Source organism: Eurosta solidaginis, chromosome 3 (assembly GCF_040869045.1).
Source record: "Eurosta solidaginis isolate ZX-2024a chromosome 3, ASM4086904v1, whole genome shotgun sequence".
Classification (NCBI taxonomy): Eukaryota; Metazoa; Arthropoda; class Insecta; order Diptera; family Tephritidae; genus Eurosta; species Eurosta solidaginis.
This window is the reverse complement of record NC_090321.1, coordinates 185835789-185855022: the sequence shown is the minus strand read 5'-3', so window position 1 is coordinate 185855022 and position 19234 is coordinate 185835789. Positions and strand designations below refer to the sequence as shown.

Below are 19234 nucleotides of genomic sequence, written 5' to 3'. Positions count from 1 at the left end.
ATCTCGAAAAGGCGTCCACCTATAGAACTAAGGCCCACGCCCTTTTAAAATACTCATTAACACCTTTCATTTAATACCCATATCGTACAAACGCATTCTAGAGTCACCCCTGGTCTACCTTTATGGAGATATCTCGAAAAGGCGTCCACCTATAGAGCTAAGACCCACTCCCTTTTAAAATACTCATTAACACCTTTCATTTGATACCCATATCGTACAAACAAATTCTAGAGTCACCCCTGGTCCACCTTTATGGCGATATCTCGAAAAGGCGTCCACCTATAGAACTAAGGCCAACGCCCTTTTAAAATACACATTAACACATTTCATTTGATACCCATATCGTACAAACGCATTCTAGAGTCACCCCTGGTCTACCTTTATGCAGATATCTCGAAAAGGCGTCCACCTATAGAACTAAGGCCAACGCCCTTTTAAAATACACATTAACACATTTCATTTGATACCCATATCGTACAAACGCATTCTAGAGTCACCCCTGGTCTACCTTTATGCAGATATCTCGAAAAGGCGTCCACCTATAGAACTAAGGCCCACGCCCTTTTAAAATACTCATTAACACCTTTCATTTAATACCCATATCGTACAAACGCATTCTAGAGTCACCCCTGGTCTACCTTTATGGAGATATCTCGAAAAGGCGTCCACCTATAGAGCTAAGACCCACTCCCTTTTAAAATACTCATTAACACCTTTCATTTGATACCCATATCGTACAAACAAATTCTAGAGTCACCCCTGGTCCACCTTTATGGCGATATCTCGAAAAGGCGTCCATCTATAGAACTAAGGCCCACGCCCTTTTAAAATACTCATTAACGCCTTTCATTTGATACCCATATCGTACACAAAAATTCTAGAGTCACCCCTGGCCCACCTTTATGGCGATATCTCGAAAGGGTATCCACCTATAGAACTAAGGCCCACTCCCTTTTAAATTACTCATTAACACCTTTCATTTGATACCCATATTGTACAAACGCATTCTAGAGTCACCCCTGGTCCACCTTTATGGCGATATCTCGAAAAGACGTCCACCTATAGAACTTAGGCCCACTCCCTTTTAAAATTATCATTAACACATTTCATTTGATACCCATATCGTACAAACAAATTCTCGAGTCAGGCCTGGTCCACCTTTATGGCGATATCCCTAAATGGCGTCCATCTATAGATCTATGGCACACTCCCTCGTAAAATACTCTTTAGTGCCTTTCATTTGATAGACATGTCATACAAACACATTCCAGGGTTACCCTAGGTTCCTTTTACAACATGGTGATTTCCCTTACTTTGTCTCCACAGCTCTCAACTGAGTATGTAATGTTCGGTTACACCCGGACTTAGCCTTCCTTGCTTGTTTTTCCTACAAATTTGCGGGAGGGGACCTACATGTTTTATGCCGACTCCGGCATCTGCAAGACAGATGAGTTTTCACTGAGGGCTTTTCATGGCAGAAATACACTCGAAGTGCTTGCCAAACACTGCCGAGGGGCGACCCGCTTAGAAAATTAGATGGATGAATGAGATAACAAAAAATTTAAGTTCCATGTGGATACCGGCAAGACGTTCGTCCACATGCGGAAACGTCAGTGCTTGGCGACAAAATTTCTCTACCACTATAAATCCAGCGCCGAAACTATGCTTGTTTGCATGACCGGCATAACACCGTAAATGTCACAATTTGGTTGTCTTTTTTCCTTACTTCGTCTTCGGAACCGTCTTTCCGTCTTTCTTGGACGGCGGTGACATCGGCTTTTGCTTTCACGAGGACATCAACCAACCGAGCAACGGTACCAATCCTATTAAGGGAACGTACATTCCGGGTGCATGTCCTCAAATCGTAATCCTGTAAAAGTTTGCTTAGGCCCTCATCAAAAATTTTAACAAACGTTTTAAAAGTACGTCTTTGATCTCACCCTCTAATTTCGAACGCAAGTGCAAGAAAGCAAATCCTTCTTAATAATATTTTTTTGCTTATATAAATAATTTTAATTAAATGTAATGCAGCATGTAGTACACGAAATTAGCTCATCATTACAGACGATAGAACGAGAAAAATAACAATAAAAAAAAAACACAGCAACAATTTCCAAAATTAAATGTTAGAACGTGTGTAAATAGAGTACGCATTTGTGCCCATATATTTTAAGATAAGAGGCGTCGTATTTGTGAAACATTACAATCATTTATTTACGTTTTTACGTTTGTCTTGCTTGTCAAATATTCACGCCAACGAAATAATCCCGGCATTGCAGCTCCTGGGAAATAATTGGGGAAATACATACACAGTAAGAGGCAGACACGAAAAGCTATGTTAGTTGTGCGGTCTCGTATACATTTCCAATTTCCGCAACAGCTTCCTGCCGAGAGACGGAAAGCAACAACAGTGCGTTGTGTGTGTATAAATGTACTAATATATGAACATACATACATACATACATGAGTAAATAAAAGCTGTCGAGGCAGTCAGGCGCGATTCGCTTGAATTTGCAGGCTGTTGAACAGATGGAATGCCAAGTTGTGGTATAATCGTAGGAGGAAAGCGGGCATGTGAATGGGCTGGCGAGAAAATTCGCAGCAACACCAGTACTTACAGCATAGACAGGCACATTGTGCTACATATGCAATAGTTAATGTGTGTGTGTATATTTGTGTGGGCACAGAATATTCATTCGAATGCAATTACGCAAACTAGATGAATGAACTGTTTATATTTTATTATGTGCAACAATAACAAAAAAAAAAAAAAAAAAAATAACAACAATAATATGAACAATGAATTACCGCAATAGCGCGGCTGATTTCCAGCAAAGTGCTTGGACTATATATTGCCAATCTATATTAGACTTGGCCGTGCCCCATTTTAATTATTTTGGTTTTGAGAAATTTTATTGTTTCCTCTAATATTCTTTTGAGCTCTGCAGTTTTTCATAAGGAGCGACAATTGGTTTAGCGGACTAAACTATATGAATGTGACTTCGGATCTGAGAAGCATATTAGAAAGAAATACAGGGCTGCTAAATTTGAAATCTCTTCATGTCAATTTTGAATATTTTTGTAAGATAACCAAGTTACAATGAACGAGCAGTTTCGTATATCTTGCCAAATATACAAAAAAAAAACAAAAAAAGTGTGTATATTCCGTAACATTATGGATAGCCTTTTACAACTTTTTTTCGACCCAGTCTAATATATATTGTACACACATATTTGTGGCGAATATTTATCGTAAGGCGTGTGACGCACAACAGGAGATGAAAACCGATGAAGGGTAGTGTTCACATAAATGGTAAGCGGCAACCCATAGCGTGCTGGCAGACAGAGGCAATCGCTTGTTGTTTGACAACGCACAGTGGTATTGGATTGAGAAGAGGGCTGACTTTTGAGGAATTAAATTGAAAGGTTTTAACAAACTTGGCTGTTTTTAGTTCACGATGCCTTTTGCTCAAAAGTAAACTATTGGCAGCCGCCGTGGTGTGATGATAGCGTAATCCGCCTACCACACAGAAGATCCTGAGTTCACACCCCGGGCAAAACAACACCAAAAAAAATTTAGAATCAAGTTTTTCAATTAGAAGAAAGTTTTTCTATGCGAAGTCGCCCTCGGCAATGTTTGGCAGGCGCTCCGAGTGTATTTCTGCCATGAAAAGCTCTCAGCGAAAACTCATCTGCCTTGCAGATGCCGTTCGGGGTCGGCATAAAACAAGTAGGTCTTGTCCCGCCAATTTGTAGGAAAAATTAAAAGGAGCAAAAGTCAAATTGGATGAGAAGCTCGGCCTTTAATCTCTTCGGAGGTTATCGCGCCTTTTATTTATTAATTTTTTTTAATCTACCGAGCCTAATTTTTGTTTAGTATTCTGCTGCCCACATTACAGAGTTGCATAAAGATGTTTTGTGTCTTATTTAGGGCAAAACCTGCAAGAAGGATGGTAAACAGCACATTTTTTGCTTAGTGAGATTATGTTCAACGCTCTCCATAACAAAAGAGCATTAACTACTATCTTAAATAACTAAAATTCGTGCGGACAACTTAGAACTTGCTGTTTAAGAGATGAATTCGGCTGCTCAGTTTCGCCCATTTTGACTCCATCAAACCATCATAAACATTACTAAAGAAAGAAAATTTTAAAACCGTTATAAGCTGGTTATGGAGATGATAATTTATGAAGGAAACTAAGGAACTACAAAGAAGGGAGTATGGAACTCGAGTCCAATAATCCTCAGTGAACTTTTGCTGCCTGTTCATCACACAAGACTTTTTTCTTCTGTTGTTGTAGTTGCTGTAGGGACAAGGCACGAAGGCCTTGGGGAGAGTTAACGATTCTGATGGTCCTTTTCGGGATGCAGATACGGTACGTTCCGGTAACAAGCATCATTAAGGCACCAGCCCGACCATCTCGGGAACGATTTAGTAAGACCACGTGAAACCTTCAATGGCATACCGCTCTCCCACCCCCTAGATGCATAAGGAACTTGGGGTCGCTAGAGCCTCGGCTGTTAAAGTAACAGAATTCGCCACGGGAGGTGAGGTTGACAATTGTGTTGGAAAAGCTATATTTTGCGCTGGCAACACTTTGAAAGGGTTGCCCTACACAGCTCTTTGAATCAATTGGGTATTTTAGTCGCCTCTTACGAAAGGTCTTCTGAATGTAGGCGGTGTCAAGCCCATTTTTCAAAATGTCTGCAAACTGCTATTTCTTGTCGCAAAGTCGTAGCACATATCAAGTTTCATCAGTTTATCAGTCTTTGGTAAAGAAGTACCTACAGCACTTTTTCCATTATTCGAAATTTTCGATAACAAAACAGTAGCCGAGGTAATAATGCGACTCCGCCCATTTTCAACACAGATTTATTCTGCGCGTAGAGCAGCTAGTATCCCAAATTTTGTAAAAGACATCCCACATTTTACTCAAGCTTTCGTATTAACGGGCGGACAAAGGACGGGCGGACATAACTAAATCAAAATTTTTATCGATGCTGATAATTTTGATGTATGGGAAGTCTACATATATCTCGGTTCCTATATGTCATGACGTACTACAACCGTTATTCAATCAAAGTTATAATATCCTTGTGTAAAAGTGCACGTACAAATTGAGAGACATCAATTAAAATATTAAGGCAGTTCAGAGAGAAGCGCAAATATAAGTTACGGATCGTGAACAACTTTTTTCTTTTTCAATTCTTTTTTTGCACATTTTGTGTTTTATTGGCGGTTGCTGATTAACTGTTCTATGTTGAAAAAATATATTACAGATTTTGATGTTGCGTATTTGCAATGGCGTAGCAAATGCATAGTCTTATATTTTGTTAGTGTATTGTGTAAAGTTCGCAAATGCAATGTTGTTAGACTGCCTGTAGGTGCTGCCTATTACCAAGGGACAAATGGAAATAAATTCTCTGGCCACAAGCAAGAACAGCCTTTAATATATATATATATATATATATGTTTTTCTTTTCATAAAATCTAGTGAACATTGCTTATGTCCTCAGAATTAATGTGGTTCACAAGCTGAGTTAAGAGTCATAACTATGGATTTCATTATAGATACCGTTATGACTATGCTTTATGTCATCGAATATTTCGATTGCAGAATCTTTTGCGGTAATAAAGATACAAGGACGGAACTAATAGACTGTATACTTGTCTCTCTCTTATTTACAGCGCGAATTCAAAAAAAAATGTTGCTGTAGAAATTACAGTTAGGTTAGCATTTATTAACTGATTTTCTGACGGCTTTTGGAAGACTGCTTTAACAACTTTTTACGGCATTATTTTGGTGTGAATGTCACTACGCTAATTTTATGGTTAATGCACTAAAAATCAACTTGTCACCTGAACTCTGGCGCCACATATTTAAAGCGCGCATCAACTATTAACATAACGTCTCTTCAAATCACGTAGGGCACAGAGTTGCATTTCATGTGGGACGCTTGGTTGATTTTTCTCATATCTAAATAGCATTATCTATACCTGCATCTTTTTGATATTTTTTGGCATTATACATAGAAGGATGAATGTGATATCAAGCGACGCGCCGTAAATTGTCACGCCATATTAAATCTGGCCCTCAATTTCAGTGTGGTTCGAGTATCTGTTTTGGCAACAATTTATATTAGCTTCACTTTCTTGTGGAGGGTGAATATCTCGGTATTCATAATGTCAGTTATAAATAGACAATGGATTTAAATGCAGAATGGTAAACCTAAAATTATGTACCATCATATTTGTGACTACAGCCAGAGGTTAAATTGCGACTGGCGTTCGTTTGGGTCCAATTTTTTGTTTCTTTCAATGAAAATATACCACAAAGGTAAAATAAAACAGCTGTATTATGAGTTGCACACGACAAAGCTGACGATGTTACTGCATGGAAAACCAAAGCAGTTATACCTTTCAACTATGCTTTGCTAAGAGTTTTGTACAAATATTTCGGACACAAAACTAAGGGTAGAATAAATTTTTAAGATATCACTATCGACGTCTTAAAACGTTAACTTTTTGCAATTTTGTTAATGCCTCTTAAACTGCGAAACAAGTCAGTTTAATTTTTGGCCTTAACTAAAGTAAGTCACAAAATCAGAATAGCTTTATGTTGAATGCATTTTTATTAAGAACAAAATTCTCTAAATTTTTCAGAAATGATAGGTTTAAGTTAAAATCGATTATTGTATGCTAAGTTTATCACTGTTCACATAACATAATTTGCCCACAAATAATGGCACTCATTACCAACGTCAATTAGCCACATTCGCAGTTATAAATTTATGAAATTGGGTTGAACCAATCATGAATGCAAATTCATTGGACAAAAAGTGTAATTATGGGCACAAATGTTAGTGTTTGTCCTGGTGCTTAAAAACACTTGCTATGCGAAATTCAAAAAGTTGTCGCTCTTTCTGCGGTATTTTTCGGTCGCAGTAATTGTAATGGAATACCGAGAAACGGTTTTGAAATTTGCACTACATCAATCGAGATGTTTTAGCCAGAGTTGGATTTAATACCCAGCCAGAAAAATTATGCATCATCATCATCATTAAATGGCGCTTAACCGCCTAAGCGATTTTGGGTCCTTCGTAACAAGTCACGCCAGCTGTACCTGTTTCGCAAAAACTGACGCCACTTGACACCAACAAGAAAGGTGAAGTCTTGGTCCACGTACCCCTCCCAACTAAGTGGAGGTTTCCTCTTTCCTCTGCTTTAAAACAGCGGTATCGACTGAAATACTTTTTTGGCCGAAGCATCGAAGCTAAGCCCATGGGTTTTTATTCGCTGCACTGTCTTCATATCTGCGCAAAGCTCATGCAGCTCGATACAAGTATTACCTAATTTTGGCAAATTGTTTTATAAAAGAATTCCTGGTAATTTTGATCAGATATGTATTAAGCCAAACCACTGTGCAATTACAATAAATAAATTGGCATCCACATCAATCAGCTACATGAATATACAAAGCTACGCTAAACAATGTTAAATGTAATTTATTAAGAGGAAAATGCGAGCAAAATTTAAAAGGTTGTTATTTATGACTTTTTAAACATTCGGAAACACAAACACACACACACACACACACACACATCTTAATAAAAGCGCTCATACAGGCACGCAATGGCGTATGCGTGACGGAAGTGCTTGAGCACATGGAAATGGTTGTGCGTAAATATGCGAGTGATATATGTGTGTGTGTGGTTTATTTTATTGTGCTAAGTATTTTGTTTGCTTGAGTCATTTATATCAATTAATTTTTCCACGTCACTATTCGACGTACATAAAGCAGGCAAACACAGAGTAAATTCGTTTTATTACTTCTTTTTCTTCTTTGGCTAATTGGCAAATTGTTTGGTATTCGTGTTTAACTTTTTGTGTTTGTTTCTTATGCTCACCTTCTTTTTTGTTTTATTTTTATCTCGTCTTTCTCATTATTGTTTGTATCCACATTTATGACGGGCTTGCATCAACGCTTTCGATCTGCGGCATACACCGTGAGGATGTTGCAAATCACTGCCGGAACTTTCATATCTATTTTTTAGAATGACAGCAAAACTTCATGTATTAATTTTTACTTTAATTTGTTTTTGTTCTTTTTTTATTCAACTCTTTTAAGTTTCACTAATAAATTTATTTGCAAAACAAAAGAAATTCAACAAACTAGCACCAAATATTTTTTTTTTGTCCAACAACAGCTGTGTCACTTGCCAGACACAACAAAAAAGGCACTCATTTATGCAACTTCTCTTCCTTTCCTTTAAAAATCCAAAAAATTGATTTCAAAAAGTAGTCCTTCCGCTTTCACCAACCTCACACGAACGAATTCTGTAACTGAATGAATTTCAGCAAATTCGCCAAGATGCTGTGATGCTCGGTTACACGCACATGGATAGCATCGCACATTGATGAGCACCACAGAGAGCAAACTGTAAAAAGGCGGCAACAACAAAGAGCAACAGATACTAAACGAATGCCTTTTTAAAACTCGTCAACATATGAAAGCGAATGGGAAATGCACGGCACTCTTACACACCGGAAGTATTTTAAAAGTGGAGCGTGAAAGTATCTATGTGGATGAGATTGAGAGCACAAGAGCGCATTTGAATTGTGCCAGTTAGTACAATGGACATTTTTTTTTTAATTTAGCGCAAAAGCTAGAACGAGTCATACTTACACAGCATCCGCTGATAAAATAGTTCATTCAGCAAGAAATTGCTTAATAAAAGCAATGACGAAGTTGGAGAAACGTGCCAAATATTTAGTTTAAGCTTGAGTCAGTTGTTGAGTGAATAATTGAGTGGAAAAATAGGTATAATAAAAAAATATTGGAAAGATATTCATATAGTTTGGGACATTTGCTGCAATTGATAAATGCTGATGCAACTCTGAATTCAAAAAATTTAGTACTATTTTTTTTACGTTCATCAATTTTTGATTGTTATTCTTAAGCTTGGAATATTTGTTAAACAAATTTTTTAGGTTCTAACATCGATTCAAGTTGAGGCGATTGTTTAATTATAATAAATCCCGCTTTCGGTAAAATCACAAGTAATTACAACTCGATAGACTTGCTTCATATCAGAAACAGTAACACTGTAAAAGCGATCAGCAAGAAAATGGAAAGGACAAACAAAAAAGACAAAGACAAAATACTCGCATAAAATCACTTACCGCCAGTGTTTTAACTTCTCAAATTATTTAGTATGTGTTTCAGTAAAAGCATTTATATCTATCAAGGTATTAAGAAAATAAAGGAGGTTCAATGCCATGAAGTTGAACGATGTACGCCACACCTTTTTCAAATGCGTGCCATCGCCCCACAGTGACGCAAGGTAGAAAAGTTACTTCGATCTTTCCCCGGGAAGTTCCATCAACAGCACAACCTTCCGAACCAAACAAGGAAATGTGACGCTAAATTCAATGCGTATTCCTTCAAGGAAGAAGGGGTCCCTACACTCTTAGAGTCACACAGTGAATATTATCAAAATTAATTGGGTATCAAATCGACTCTGCATTGATTGATTACCACCCCAGCCTTTGTAGAAAACATACCTAACCTTGTTATAGGTGCTTATATGCCCAGTTGATTTTGGTCTTTTGCCAGCAAAGCACACCATACAGCCGATCCTAGTGCTAACTAACGCTAATTGTGAACACGAACGTACAATTTCTTCACCTTAACATATCAATTAAGAGAGGACTTTCGGTTTTCTCGGGTGTAGATGGGAATATCGTCTATGGGTAGGCGTCTTTTTCAATTGCTTTTTGTCTCCTCCTTAATTATAAGCAGAGATTACCATACTTATTCCTTACATTGGAGAAATTCACTTGTTGAAATATTTTTGTTTTTTAGGCATTGTTACCAAATTTCACTGGTCACTTGATAGCATACAAATAATGTGGCTTGCGGATCACTTGTTCCACCATAGCATGCTTTTAATCAGGGATCGCCAAAATTATAACTGGGACTGTGTTGGTAATAGTACTATCATCCTAGTGGAACAGCTTTAGTCGTTCAATAACGAGCAACGAGGCAGGCCATACCTATTTCGTAGATATGCTATAAAAATATAATTTTATTGCATGAGTTTAAAAAATAATTAATATATAATAAAATATGTACTGCTAACATTCAAAAGTTATCAGTTCCTACGCATGAGGATTTATTTGCAAAATATGCTTTTTGAAACACGAAAATAAACAATAGCCTCCCCCAATTTTGCTACGGCGCTTGCTCTGTGACCACTAAACGATAGAGAATAATGATATATGTATGTATGTCAAATGACTGCGAGTAATTATCTCACTATCTGACGAACTCTGTTCTAAATTTCTTTGTAGAGGTTAATAAGAAAGTTATAAATAAATTATGCCTTTGTTGGAAGCAAATAGTTAAGGTTTTTCCCACCACTGCACATTCAAAATTATTTGTCGCACGTGACAGGTCATATTTTAATTAGCCTCCTTTAGCATAAGCAACGAACTGTCACGTGAGCTTTAACTCAATTCATAAACAAAGCCTCACATACATATACTACTTCTCCTATCACCAAATCCATTCACTCAACAAACTCAAAGTTTGCGGCAGTTAAGTAAGCATCATTATATGCATCACATTCCTCCAACTCACCCAATGATCCAAACTAAGTCAGCAGAAAGAAAAAGCGGAATTATAATGAAGAAACAATTTTTAATGCTAGCGCTCTATCAAACTATAGTAAGCGGGTAGCCGAAGGCAACTCTGCTGCACGACGGGCTCTAGACCAAGTCACATGTACTACGAATAACAACGACAACAATACGATAAAATACCGCATCGTGTGTTTTTGACAGTTCGGCACGCATTTGCAAGGCTACTGACCTCGACACACCAACACAGGCATACACAAGTGTGGGAGCAAGCAAATATGTGCTAAGGATGGGTGAAAACGGGCGAGCAAGCAAAATATTATTGTTGCGTACATTCATTATGAGATTTGCTGTAAACGATGACTGTAACACGAGCGAGCGTAGAAAGGAGAGAGGATATGCAACTATTATTTGTTTTTGGTTTTTCATAATAATAATTATAATTGTGATGCTATTTGATGATAATGATGTGAGAGCCATTGATGATAATGTAAAAATTGTATTCTTAACTATGTTAATAATTTTGAACATGATGAAGTTAAATTACATTGTGTTGCACGTGTTGGCTTCAACTTGCCCTCTGAGAAGCTTCGCTCCTTTACAGCTGTACATGTGCATGCGAGTTGATAGGTGTGTATGCGTGTGTTTGTGGGTGAGGTATTTACATACCCATTTGCTTTTAGCCACAACGATTGTGAGTGAGTTAATACTCTTAATTTTCATTAAAATGCCAAAAGCTAGCTTTCATGCTTAGAATTCCAATGCGGTTCATAGTATAGTCAAAGTAAATGTGGGTATGTATGTTCGTACTTTTGCTTGTAAGCGTACTGTTATTGAGTGAAACTCAAAAAGTTTGAACAGCTATCAAATTCCGTGGTTCGATTTTAGTCGAAAGTTTAAAGGTATTCGTAGGACGAGTGCGAAGAATTTATGCTTCAAATATGAGTAAATATAAACATCGGGCAAAGGTTGAAAATTCTTGAAGTATGTGAGCTTGTGTGTGATTTTACTGAATTGTGCCTTTTACTGGTCTAAAATTTTAGCCATTCTTATAGAAATACATTTACTAAACTTTATTAAGCTTATTGCCTTAATTTTTATCATGAAAAATAAACTTCGAATTGTTTGTATACTGAGTACGTAAGGGTCTAATACTCTCCACAGCTCATTTTAGGCAACCCAAGTAAAAGTCAATCTATCGCCTGTGTACCTTTCGAAATCGTAATCGCATGGGTTGTTTACCACGTTTTTTTTAGAATTTAAACATCATTAATCGATATCCAATGTACGTTGCATTTTCAGATAGAAATTTACGCCCGACGCTTTCGTTATGGTAACAAAAAAACGTCCTTTTTCAAAAATTGTTTGAAGACCGCCAGCCTTCAGTATTTTGCTCTTAAACCTCCTATCTGGAAAAAATCAATCAAATTAGACGTGTAAGGCCAAATTTATAAAACGATTCCAGGGAGAGTGTTAGTTTTCGATCTGACAGCCGAGTGAGGACAATATTCCGCTCAGTAGTCGTAATGACACTGAATATGGCACAACGCCGAAACCGGTTTATGTCCAAATCAAATTTGATAGGGGATGACAGGGGAATCGTTCCAGTATGCCTGTATCAATAGTTGAAAGTCCTTGGTGGAAACGTGAGATATTTTCCTAGCCCTTGGAATCAATGTGACTTTGACCAGTTTTCAATATTTGGGTGTAATAATAATAATCCCTGAAAGCTAGTAAGGTGTTGATCAGTTTTATAAAGTAAACTGAAAATAAGTTAAGCTAAGAGGGCGCGCGTGGGTATTTCCCACATATCCACGTGGACACAATTTTGTCTATTATGAGTGCCCTTAGTGAGTTACGGTGGTTGCACATAATTTACAACATTTTACAATTTTCCTAGTGGTCCCCAACGAACCACTTGCTTTCTCTGATGAACTTAAGTAGGAGTGAAAGATCCAGCTTCCCACCTCTGCTAGACTGAAAAAAAATCATGCGCCCAGAAATCTTAGTCGTCTTGTTTGCAGTCCAGGCCATGTGTCCTAACAACTTCTGCAGAGAGAGCTTGTTGGTGTGTTCCACCATAGAGGTCTATCGAGGTCTATTTGTTAGATCTTTGTAACTGCTTAGATGCATAAACATATACAAAGTAATTCATCGCAGCATGTTTTTAAAGAAATTCAATTAAATTTGTTATGTGTCTTTATAAGATTTGAGAATGGTTTAGATTCACGAAAAAAATTTTGAAAGAGTGGGTGTGTCCATGCATCCCGGCAATATGAATTCTATCTTGCCAAAAATCCCAGTCTATTTGGCTGAGACTATTCATATTTTCTGTTCTAAATATACATTTTATTTTTGAAAAATTGTAATTCGCTTTATATCCACAATTATTTTGAGCACTAAGGTGCAGCAGAATTGGGATTGAGAGTAAAAGTGGGAGAAGTGTGGGAGTGAGAGTGGAATTGAAGTAGGATAGAAGAGAATAGAACACATACTAAAAAGAGACGCGAGGCAAAATTTTTAATAAAGTTAAGTGAAATAGGTATTAAAAGTGGGAATGGTATTGAAAGCGATAGTGAAAGTGCTTGTGGGAGTGTTAGAGGGAGTCGGAGTAGGAGTGGGCTTGGGAGTGTGCGTGGGTGTTAAATAAATGAAATAAGGAATAAGCAAGAATAAGACGAAGAAGAATGGAATAAAGAGTGAAGGTAGGAACCGAGGTTCACTTTTTAAATAAAGGCAAACCAAATTTCTGGAAGTATAAAATCCGCCAAAGAATCTAGTATGTATGTAATATTGTTACTGAAAATCTATAAAAGAAATAATTACTTCTGTACACGAATTTAAAAGCGCATACATTGCTCTACGTTCCTTGACCCACCTTTCATCACAAAATGCACTTAAGTACAGTCCTCTTAACATAGCTTTTGTATAAAAATCTCATGATAACCTGCACGCAGCAAACGTACATATGTAATAACCACCATCATACATGCATACATAGACACATGTATGTCTGCCCTGCAAAAAATGTGATTAGTCTAGGATGCGTCCGGGATGAGTCGCAAAGGAGTATACGACTAATGCCAGTTTTGATCTCTATGTATGCGTTGAACTGTTCCCTCTTGTTTGAGCATGTCCTATGAAGAGACTAATTGTACCCATTTATACCCGAACGTGAACGATAGGACCAATCCCCTTTGTACCCATATCGGAACGAATGAAAACTAATCTCTTCTCATCAAAAAGTGTTAGTTTTCGTATGGTACGAAGTTATGTGCATTTTAAAGGCAATAATAAAACTTACAAAAAATTGTTAGATTCATCTATGTAAACAAATTATTAAGTCGCCAACTCATTCCAAGAGATATTTGGTCGGTCGACGATAATGGAACATATGGTCCAAGTCATTTAATTTCGGTATAGGACATCACGCTTTTCTTAAATAACTCGAATCAATCACCTATAATCCTCTTTATTTAAATCACTTCGTTGCCGATGTTTATGTTACTTAAAATGGGTTACATAGATTTCAATCTGTCTAATACCAACTACACCGAAAAGGACTAGAGGGGATCGCCACAATGTAGACAAAAGAGATCAATCGGTGACTGCTCTCTTTGGGAATTAGTCACACTATTTTTTGCAGGGTGTTTAAACACAAATTCTCTGTATATATGTAGGTGATGGCAATCAAAAGGAAACTGACTGACTTTACTTGGATGTGCTTTTCATGGCAGGAATGCCTTTGTGCGCCTTTTTCGAAATACAAAAAAAAAAAAAATTCGCTGTCATTTGAACAAAGAGCACTACATAAGCATACTTTGGCATATATTTATATGATTGTTGACTGAGACCCTTTACATTTCGAAAAGGAAAAGGTAAATGAGAGCAAGAACAAAGTAATCATATAGCATACAAGAACTATAATATTTTTTTGCGCGGCAAACGACGCATCTCTTTGCATGGTGTGTGGAGCATAGTTAGGCTGCGAGGGAGATATGATGCGCTGGCATAACTTCAACAATAATTGTTGTCACACTCATTGTTTAGCTGAGAGCAACATGCGAACCAACATCCTTCAGATATTTGCTCAAAGGCATATTTACACAAAAAAAGAAAAGCTTATCAAAAGTATTTCCTTGAGTGCGCACACATAAAGGTTGCATCAACATTGTTACGCCGTTGCCCCAATTTAAAAAAAAATATTTAATTTTTCTCCGTGCACTCTCATTTTTAGGTAATTGCACTTAATATTTGCATAACCTTTTTTTACTCTGTTTCGCTACACTATTCTTATCCTAAAAATCTACTTTAACATATAAAATGCATGAAGTAACTGAGATAACAAATAATTTTAAGCGCTGTTAAATGAAACAAAAAAAAACTATCAAATTTTGCCTCTCTCGAATTTCACAGTCCACAATTACTATTTAATTAACATTTTGGCACACATCTTCTAATATGGGTTGTCCCACACCAAAAAAAAATTGTTTCAATTCAACTCAACATGCAGCATTTGTGCAAATATTTGTTTGCTGGCTAAAATGTGTCAGAAGCATGGAGAAATATGAACCTTAAAAATCAAAAGTCAGCTACTTTTACCCAACTGGTTCAAGCGCCTAAATGTAGGCAACACAGTTTTCTCTTCGTTTATGTATATTGAAGGTGTCAAATTAAATATTTGCTATGCAAATTGTATGTATGACTATGGACAGTGAGTGTACAATGGAAATCTGTGTTAGTAATAAGAAAGCGTTGTAGTGGTGCTTCGGGGGGTGAATACACAGTATTTACCAAAAACAGCAGATTCGCATTTCGAAAATTTTTCTGTGTCGGTTTTTAAATTTTGTACATAAAACGTTTTTTTGTATGTTGGCTCCACATTTATGAGGAAATTGGTATGTTTTCTTTACGTAAAAAAATTTTTTTGAATATTTTTAAGCATTACTTACCAAAAAAATATCAGATGAATCGCGAGATCTGTAATGAAAAGGAAAAGTGGTTAAAGAATAATTACACAACAAATTGTTTTACTAAGTAATAGCTTAAACTGGAGTTCATGAAATTTCTAATTTTTAAACGCCCGCTGTGGTTTAGCTTTATTTTAATGCAACTTGAACTGCGCCAAAAACCAGTTCGAAATAAGCAGCTCTGCATTTTATAGATTAACTCGGGACGGGACAGCTCGTTTTTTTTCAGGCCTTTTTATATAGTCAAAATTATCTTCTTAATATTGCCTGGATATTATTTTTTAATTTTAGAAAAAGCTTGTCATTAGTTTAGGTTTGCGAAGCCTAACACCTCCCTCAAATTTTCTTGTGGCTTCTAAAATCATTTCTACATTATATTGTCTGCCAAACGATAGATAGCCCCTTGAAGTATGCTTCTCATTTTCTCAAAATTCGTTACAATATTAAGAAAATATTGTAGTTTTAAAAAATTAAAATTATTTATTGTCTGGGATGTGAAAAAACGTTTTTGTTAAAAATCTTTAAAAAAATACTTAAACATTAATTTACATTCGTTAAATCACATAACTGTGTAATTGTAACATGAACAATTAACTAAAAAATAAACGAGATTTAATATCTTTAAACTTTAAACAATTATTTGTGTAAACCCACATATATGTAGAAATAATGATTGATTTGTTTATGTAGATACAAGTGACTGCTTAGTATCGGCTTAGAGATGATAGTATTCCTTAGTGTTGCTTATATTCGTCACACTATGAAAAAAACCTCTATGCGACAACGATTGTAGGGTTCAAGGGAACGTTGGAAAAATTATGGAGATTCTGAAGACCAAAATAATAAGATATAAATTAATAATTTGGATATCAATTATATAAAAAAAATATAAAAATATAAAACAAATCTGTATTAAGGACAAAAAAAAAAAATAGTATACAATTTTTGTTTGGTTTTAGGTGCATAAGGCTCGTAGTAGAACGTCTTAACAGAAACTTATCGCCTAATTCTATTGAGCTTACAAAACTCACCATGTCAGATTTCTGACTATTGTCAGGTTAGCTTATGTTGGCGCAGATTAAAAACTCAAATACGGACAAAAGATAACAAAACTTGTGTGGTGCTCATGAGAACATCACAAGATGTAAACCCTCTTAAGATAAAACTCTCGAATCTGACAAAAGGACATACATATTGTACATTATTACTTCCATGGAATGCGCGAATATTGCATTCTTTTACGCCGGCTTTTCTGACAACATCTCCTAATGTACAAAGGAGAAATCCCACTTGCTGGTGAAAAAGTTAAACCCTTAAAAAGGTATTGGAAATATGACGTGCGTTCAAAAGTGACTGTCGCTTCCCTTCGAGGCTTGGACACACTGCAATCCTAACGACTTCACGGAAAAACTTGTGAATATTGCCTGTCCCATATCATAGGATTTTATCTCAATAGCAAAAATCCAAGAGACAACATCCTGCGTGTTTACTAGCCGACATTGGGTGGCAATTATACATCAATACTCATATTGAAAACATGGTTAGCAGCATCCTGTAGGATAAGTACTTTATTGAACAAACACTGATTCTAAGGACTTAAAGCTGATCTATTACGATATCAAAATCTACTAGCAAATAAAAGTTTCAGTGTATGGAACAAAGGGAATCAAAATAGCTATCAGACAAGTCTAATAAATACTTGCAAAACTTTCCGCATAGTTTTGTACGACTTTGACCATATTTCTATGGACCCACCAAGGTTCCATTATTCGATCTAAAAAATGCATCGAATGTCGTTAGTGGATGTTCTTGCGGGAAATAACCGCACATAAAAAGAATTAGAACTAAGATCAATATTATGTGTAATATTAATTAATAAATCACTTTGACAACAAAAGCTTTTCACATCGTTTCGTGATTTTTTGAGCTTTTCTTCTAGGCTAAGTGGCTAAGCATGTTCTGAAAAAACAGACCTTTTATTATTATTATTATTAACTGACCATTCTGCCTATTACTCTATTTGGAGGCTTTTAATATATCTGAGTGGCTCTTCAGACTTTCTGCTCTATATCGGAGGGGATTAAGCGTCACACCACCTTTATAGGAGAGTCTCTGCCTTTCCAGAGCGACGCATTGGCATAGAATGTGAACCGATGTTTCATCTGGCAACTCACAAAAGCGACAGAGTTGCATATCCAACTGATTCAGCTTACTAAGGTCATATCGTAGACTACAGTATTCCGTACAGCACCCAGTGAGAATTCATAGATCCTCTCTGCTTAGATAAATGAATTAGGCTGATACTCTGGTTGTTGGGATTATTGAACAGCTTTGTTTTTCACCTACTTTTTATTCCCTAGTGTATTAAATTGGGTAATCACAGAAGACATAGAATGCTACTATAGCACCCTGCCTGGCCAGGTAGTCTGCCTGTTCGTTACCTTCATGTCCCTGATGCCCGGATATTTATACTAACAAATCGTTGATTTTGGCTCCCAGAACATTAGGGACTCTAAGAAAATCATCCAATAGCTTGAAAGTAGTTGCGTCAGACTGTAAGGTACACAAGGCTGCTTGCCTATCTGACGAAATGAGGATACTCCTCAAGAATAAGCATCTAAGTATATATTGTCTACCACAAGCTTGCATTGCAGGGATGTAGCAACCATTTTACATATATTTTTGAAGGTCGGCCTTTAGATGCCAGCTCCTGTTTTTCCGTCATCAAATGTTGATCCATCCTACTCAGTATATGGATTCTCTGTTTCCCAAAGAGTTCTGTCCACATAGGAGCTCTGAGCGTTACGCCCATTGCAGCACGTAGTTGCAGAAATATTTTGAAGTCTTAGTGCCACAAGCGTTGCCTCTTTCTCCATTAAAACTACGTCCAAATGCAAATTAATAATATTTTTGTATATGTTTCTGCTCAACCTCGTCTACATTATCCATAGTATAGGCGGGTTACAGCTGCTACATATGAAAGAGGAGCGGTAGAGTGTGATGATGGTGCGGGTCCTCCACTGCTGCTCTGACTGGCATCTAAAGGGGAGTGGATATTGTCCTCATCCAGGAGTCGTGGGTGGAAGGACAAAACATTTGCGGTCTCAAGTCAACGGGCTACACATTGGTAAGTTGTGGCACCTCGGGAAAGCCTACATCGTGTATACTTGTTGGTACCAAACTTAATATTTTGTTTCTTCCTCAATTTAGAGATAAAGACACAACAACGATTAGCCTGAGCCTGAGTATGGGTCAAATCAGGCTATCTTCAATTTATTTAGCACATGACAGGAAGCTGGTGGAAGCTACATCAGGTGCACTGATACTAGGATGAGATGCAAACGCTTCCACCTATGGTAGCAACGAAGAAAATGAAAGGGGTGAGTTACTATTTGATTTCATTCTCAACTCTAGCCTAATCATAAGCAATAGGGGAAATGAACCAAAAACAAGAAAGGAAGTTTTCGATGTCAGCCTAGTTTTGGAAGATGCAGAAGAGTTGATCAGAAACTGGGGGCCCTTAAGGATCACTCATTCTCTGACCATCGTTACATCCAATTCGACTTAGACTTGGTGAAGAAGCAGAGCGCTGCCACCAGAAATATTAGAAATACAAACTGGC

The 19234-nt window shown here is 36.9% G+C and overlaps 1 long non-coding RNA gene across 2 annotated transcripts in view; it reads right to left on the bottom strand.

The window, feature by feature from the left end:
- Positions 1 to 19234, bottom strand: part of LOC137246840 (uncharacterized) — a 330118-nt gene that overhangs the window by 39636 nt on the left and 271248 nt on the right. For both annotated transcript variants that reach the window (XR_010951718.1, XR_010951719.1), the window contains exon 4: positions 15595 to 15622. This is a non-coding gene — a long non-coding RNA (uncharacterized lncRNA). The remainder of the gene's footprint in view (positions 1 to 15594; positions 15623 to 19234) is intronic.